We start from the raw sequence: 6,095 nt of genomic DNA, 5'->3' as shown, positions 1-6,095 counted from the left end.
AGGAATCTGTTCCAACTGAAAAGCTGGGAAGGAAGTAAAGGCCTCAGCAGCAGCAGAGGCACAAGCAGCAGAGCAGGAGGGAGCTGGGTCACCGGTTGTACCCGGTGGCATCACGTGTTGGTGACCAGCAAACGCCCTGGAAAACTCCGTGTTTCGGCACCAAGAGCCCGGCCTGGAGCCAGGCCAAGAACAACGTTCCCGGCGTCGCCGCGGTCGCAGCACCAGGACCCCGGCTGCCGGTTTCAAACTGAGCCGCGCTGCGGATTTTCCGCTGGGCTGCGGAGCCTGGAGCTGCATCCCGAGGGGAAGGAGCAAACCTCACGCCTGGATCATTCCCGAGGCGTGAAGAGATCCAGGGGAACCTTCCCAACCTTGCTGGGCGCAGCAGGAGGGATGAAGCAAGTTAGGCCCAGGAGTGATTAAAACTCCATGACCTATAAGTAACAGCACACAAGTTTCTAAAAATAATAATAATAATAAAGCACAAGGAGCAGAACTTGAACTAGGCCAAACTGAACTGTTCTAAATCTGTATATATTTATTTATGTGTAATTAAATCTGAAAGTTTTAAAATGTCCTGTGCAAGTTATTTATATTGAATTGAGTTGGGTCTTTTTTTTTTTTTTTTTTTTTTGGAGAGATGGAAGTCTTTGGATTTTCTAGAAATGGGAATGAAGTTTTGGATACACAAAACTGTAGCATGGACAAGATAGGCTGTGATGATGATGACTATAGAAGTTCTGCAGGATTTTGTACTTGCTGTTGTTTCTCTTAATGCTGCAATAGATGTACAACACCCACACCACAATGTCATTCTCATTATCTTAATAAACCTCTTTCTATTTGAAAAAAAAAAAAACACCTTCATCGTCTTTGTGACCTGGGATCCTTCTGCTTCGGCGGTTACCTCGTGAAATAGTCTATGCATTGAAGATAAAGTGTCCTCCAGGTTCACAGTCACCCTGAATGTGACACACCGACGTGGCAGCCAAACTGATAGTACCGTGGAGAAAGTCATAGGGTGATGAAAGATGTAAAGGGACTGCACGAGGAAAGAGCAAACGGACCGGAGCTGCCTCCTGGGGAGGGCACCAGCAGCACATAATAAAGAAATAGAAGGCAATGGTATAAAATACAAACAGGGAATGATTACATTAATTTCAGGTGGTGGCCAGTCCCTAGTTTCACCAGGCAGCAGGTCTGCCGTGTGCGAAAGCGAAGCCCGAACCCCGAGCTCCGGAGACCTGGTTTCTCTGGGGGACTTCCAGAAAGAGGAGCAGGTGATGAGGAGGAGCCGGAGCAGCACGGAAATACAGGAGACACCTTGGAGGCTGGTTTACACTTCAAAGCCAGGGGCGCAAAAGCTATTCCTAAATAAAATCATTCCAAAATAGGAGTGCCCTGTTCTGCATTAGCATAATCCACGTTTAAAATGGATTATGACAAAGGAGAACAAGGTGCTTTTGTGCTAGAATACAGGTTTCCCTTCATGGAGTTATTTAGGAATAATTATCCCGATATAATTCAATTTGTAGACACGTTCTGGTGCATAGTATCAGAGAAGTACAAACTCCATGCCAATGCATGATGAAAGCCCACATGTTCACACCATAATATACAGTGAAATGTCATTTCATCACGCAATCGTATTATGAAATCTGACTTGACTGAGGTACTCTTGAATATCAAAAAATTCTTGGACACAGCAGCGATGAGCAATACAATCAAAGCGACAGGATATAACTACAGTAATTACATACCGTGTCCACCAGCTAGAGAAATTACCTCCTTCCTCGTTTTCCTTTTTGGATTGCTGCAAGTCTTTTGCATGTTTCATGAGGTACAGTCTGGTGCCCGAGAGGCGAGGAGGACACCAACCGCCTTTTAACTGGCACCCAGGCTGATGACTTGGATTTGGATGCTGGTGTTGGGTATGTCACACAGGAACAACTTTTTAAAAGCATCGAGATTCCCACTTCCCCAAAGGAACAGAAAGTTTGCAAATCTCCACTTCCAGGTGCCTGCATTAATACTTGAAAAGAGCTTGGATTTTAGAGCTTGTATCAGGTCGTTTCTTGCTCACAAGTTAGTGCTGCAGGTCCCCTTCCCAGTTCACTGTCAAATAAGGCCATCCCTGATGGGCTCCCTGCCTTTCCATCCTAAAAGGGAGAAAGCGTTTTTGCACAATTCAGTGCCCAACCCCAGTATAAATTCCCACACTGATTACAAATATCATCATGGGAAAATACATGAGATTGTATCAAGGAGTAAAAATAGATTCAGACTCATGATTTCTACTCGTTATAGAACTCTTTGGAATTTCAATCCTAAAAGGGAATTGAACAGAAATCTTTTTTTTTTGAATTAATTTTGAATGAATGACAAGTCCAGGGAAGCCACATGACAATTCTTGATAAGTGAAAAAGGACATTAGCAAACACTCTTCATTCCCTACCAGTCAGCTGTTCCAAGGGCAAACCGAGGTTAGCGTTGAACTGGGATTCTATATTGTATCATTAACATAAACAAGCAGAGGTTGTGCATTGGCATCCTGCATTACTTTGTTAAGCTAAATAATTATCTTTAAACAGCCTATGTTAAAAATGACAGCATAATAACAACTCTGTGCTGAAACAAGACAATAAACAGACGTTAGTGGCCTATAGTTAACACATTCTTTCATGTATGGGATAGTCCATCAAATTCCAGACTTTGCATGTAGAGTCCAGGGAATCACACAGTGAGCAAAGCAAGTGGGCAAAGCAAGATTTTTTCCTGTTAGTGCAATTGAGTTAAAACACTAAAAACAGAGGTATTTCCAAAGGAGGCAGTAAAACAAATGCTATTTCCAAGAGCAAAAATGCTGCTTTGGAGATTATTGTGATTACCTGGGCAGACAGCACAGCTGTCACATGCAGCACACCACTATAGCCTGAATTACCTTAAACTTGCTCAGAAACCCTCTAAAACCAGTCATTGCACAGAACCTGAACACGCTGAGCCAGAAGGTACCGTTCTGCTCTTGCTGCACAGCCTCCTTTGTATTGCAAAGAAACCCCACTGCAGCCACCCGAGCATCACCGAGTGCACTTTCAATAGAGCAACACAAATAGCAGTAATAACTCCAGACTCTGCTGCATGGGGCTAACATATAACCAGAATGTGACCCCCTAATCACAGCACTGAAGGCACCCCGGTTACTTCTTACCTAGGCACTGCACAGGGCTCCTTTGTGTGTTGTTTTATGTTGGCACCTTTAAGTGCTTAGTTTGCCTCATGCTCCCCATAAATAAGCAAAAGCATTTCCCATGAAGATGGGCCCAATTCTAGTGACAAGCTCCTCATTAAAGAAGGGCTGTTAAACGCAGACCGCTCCGCTTTCTAGGGAGGTGGGATTAGTTCAGAGGAAGATCAAGGTATTGTTCTGAGCCAAGGAACTCCCAACCGCGGCACATCGGGACGTGTCTGGATGCTGCAGGCCCCTCTCCTCACCACGGGCTGTCCCTGCACAACTGCCCTGGGCTCCCCTCCTGAATTCTTTCACTGCACGAAGTCTGCAAGTGCTTGGAAGTCCCCAAAGGCAGCGTTTTCTGGCATGACTTGCTCCTGACTGACCTGCACTCAACAGAGATTGGTCCGTCAGCTTTCTTCGCCCACACTCAGTTCCAGACAATGTGTGTGATTCCACTCGCCATCTCAAACAGACACATTTCAGTTAATTCCATAACAGCATCTCAGGTTTGTTCTCAAGCACACGCTGTAAGAGGTGAAGCACATTCATCCCATAGGCTGCTCCAGGCCTCCACAGGTCCAGACATCAAGTGGACCCATCAAGCTCTTTATTGGGCAAGTTTCAGTTTATCAGACATTTTATAAGTTGTGCCACACCAGGCACAAAGGAAACTCATCTGGAAAGCCCTGCCGCCCTTCCTCTGCATCACGCGGGGATGTTTCTTTTCCACCAGGTTTCATGTCACCATGAAGCAATTAACATTTTCAAGAAGAGCCATTTGGCTGGAGTCAGTATTCCTGACAGGAGCTAAGTTTCACTGCGGCTCTTTGTGGAAACAAAGGAAAATTCAAACTAGGAGGGCAACGCATCAAAGGTCCCTGGGCTGCAGGTGCCACGGACACTGCTCAGGAGGAGACCAGTGGAAGGGCCAGTTTGCTTAGCTCGGACCAGAAGAACAGCCTCCCTCATCCTCTTTGTAATCTGCTGTTTGGAGTCTTAAATGGACCCTGGCACCACAGAGAATTGCTTCAGTCCAGACCTCCCACTCTTGACCCATTTTCATTTAATTTTCTCTCCCAGCCTTGTCATGTCAGGAGCACATTACAGCAGTATATTATACCTTCCAGAGTTTCCTGCTAATTTGGCCCTCATCGCAAGCACAGTAATTACCATGCTAAATCGGACTGAAGCCTTCTAGTACAAATTACTCCTTTTTTCCCTCTGGAAGGAAGACCCAGTTCTGCAGAGCTCTGAGCCAAACCCGGAGCACAGGACATCCGCGTCTGCGCGGGACGTTGCTCATCACGGCAACATGTCCAGACGAACACAGAGGAGCAGCTTTTCTGCACATTTTGGAACCAGTGTGGGAGCCAGAGCCAAAACCGTATGGGCTTTGCAGCTCCTAAAGCCATCGGCAGAGGTTAACCTCAACCCTGAGCTGCCTTATGTAAACAGGGCCGCGCTGGAGGCAGCCTGACCCCGCAGCGCTCGCACAGCACCTTCCCCACGTCTCATCAAAGCACAGGCAGCAAACACCAAGGGAAATACAAATTCACAAGCTTAAAATATCAGATGCACCAGCCCAAAGCCTCAAATTAGAGTATTTGGTCGGGCTTCTCATGCACTTTGGTGGATACTGAAAACAAATGAAATCTAGGGACCAGTTTCAGTTGTTTTCTCCTTAAAGGAGCCCACTCAGGATCACAATATTTTAAGGATTATTATAAGGAAAAATAAAACAAATTGGATTTTTCCTCTCATTTAAGAACAGCGATAAAACAGAAATTAGTAAATCCAGGAGACTGGATCCAACCCAATGGAAAAACGACCACGTCTATGTTTCCCATTGCTGGCAGTGTGTTGGTAGAGGCTGCGCGCTCCCCACGGGGCAGAATTCCAGCGCCCGGCAGATCCGCGCAGGGATGCAGGGGCCGGAGGTGTCTGTGCACGACCAGTGCCCTCTGCTGAACGCGAGGGGCCTCTCCCGGCCTCCCGGCAGGGCCATCCCAGCACGGAGGCCAACGCGGAGCGCTGGAGACCGACAGCCCCGAGGCGCTTTGGCGGGGCTGCGACAGGGCGCTGTCAGCAGCCCTGCAGAAACCCATACAAATGAGGATGGAGCCAGCCCTAGCTTTGTCTTTTGGACATTACACAGATAAGGTTATTTTCAAGTTTGTACGTAAACACCAAAACTGCCCGGTGACCTCAGCGCAGCCACTAAGCACTGGGTACTTTACCCGGGCGACCTTCCCAGTTCGACGGCAACCACAGCTCAGCCCTTTTCCATGCACAATGTGCTGTGTCCACACAACTAGCAAGTCCAAGGCTGTAAGGAAATTTAATTAAAAATAAAAGGTTCCTCCGCCCCTCAAACAAAAAGCTACTGAAATCAGTCAGCCAAAAAATGTGTAAAGTAGAAGTCTGGCCCACCACCACTATTAGCCTATCTTAGCATGCATATATAGCCATGATGTGTGTGGATACTAAACACCACTTAATCACTGGAGGGCTAGGGCAGCCACACGGTATTTGCAAAGCGCCAGGCCTGACTATTAACTGTGCAAATGGGCAAAACGTCGCACACAGGGAGAAACAAGCAGGGAGAAAAACATCCAGGATTTGGGAAAACAAGAGCCCCAACCAGCCTGCATTAAGTGCCAGACTCAGACTGAAGAAGGTTGAGAAGAATTTCACCAAAATGCACTCACCCAGGTCACCACCTCAGAGAAGGGGGGTATTTGGTTGCTCCCATCTCGCGGCATTCAGGCGGTTTGGATCATTGCCTTACAGAATTAAGTTAGCCATAGATCCCAAACTTACCCTGCATTCGCTGGTACTCAGATGTAGGCATCTGCTTTATCCC

This window comes from Tinamus guttatus, unplaced genomic scaffold, assembly GCF_059628265.1.
Source record: "Tinamus guttatus ecotype Peru unplaced genomic scaffold, ASM5962826v1 Tinamus_guttatus_pri_ptg000397l, whole genome shotgun sequence".
Classification (NCBI taxonomy): Eukaryota; Metazoa; Chordata; class Aves; order Tinamiformes; family Tinamidae; genus Tinamus; species Tinamus guttatus.
Note: the sequence above shows the minus strand (reverse complement) of the source record.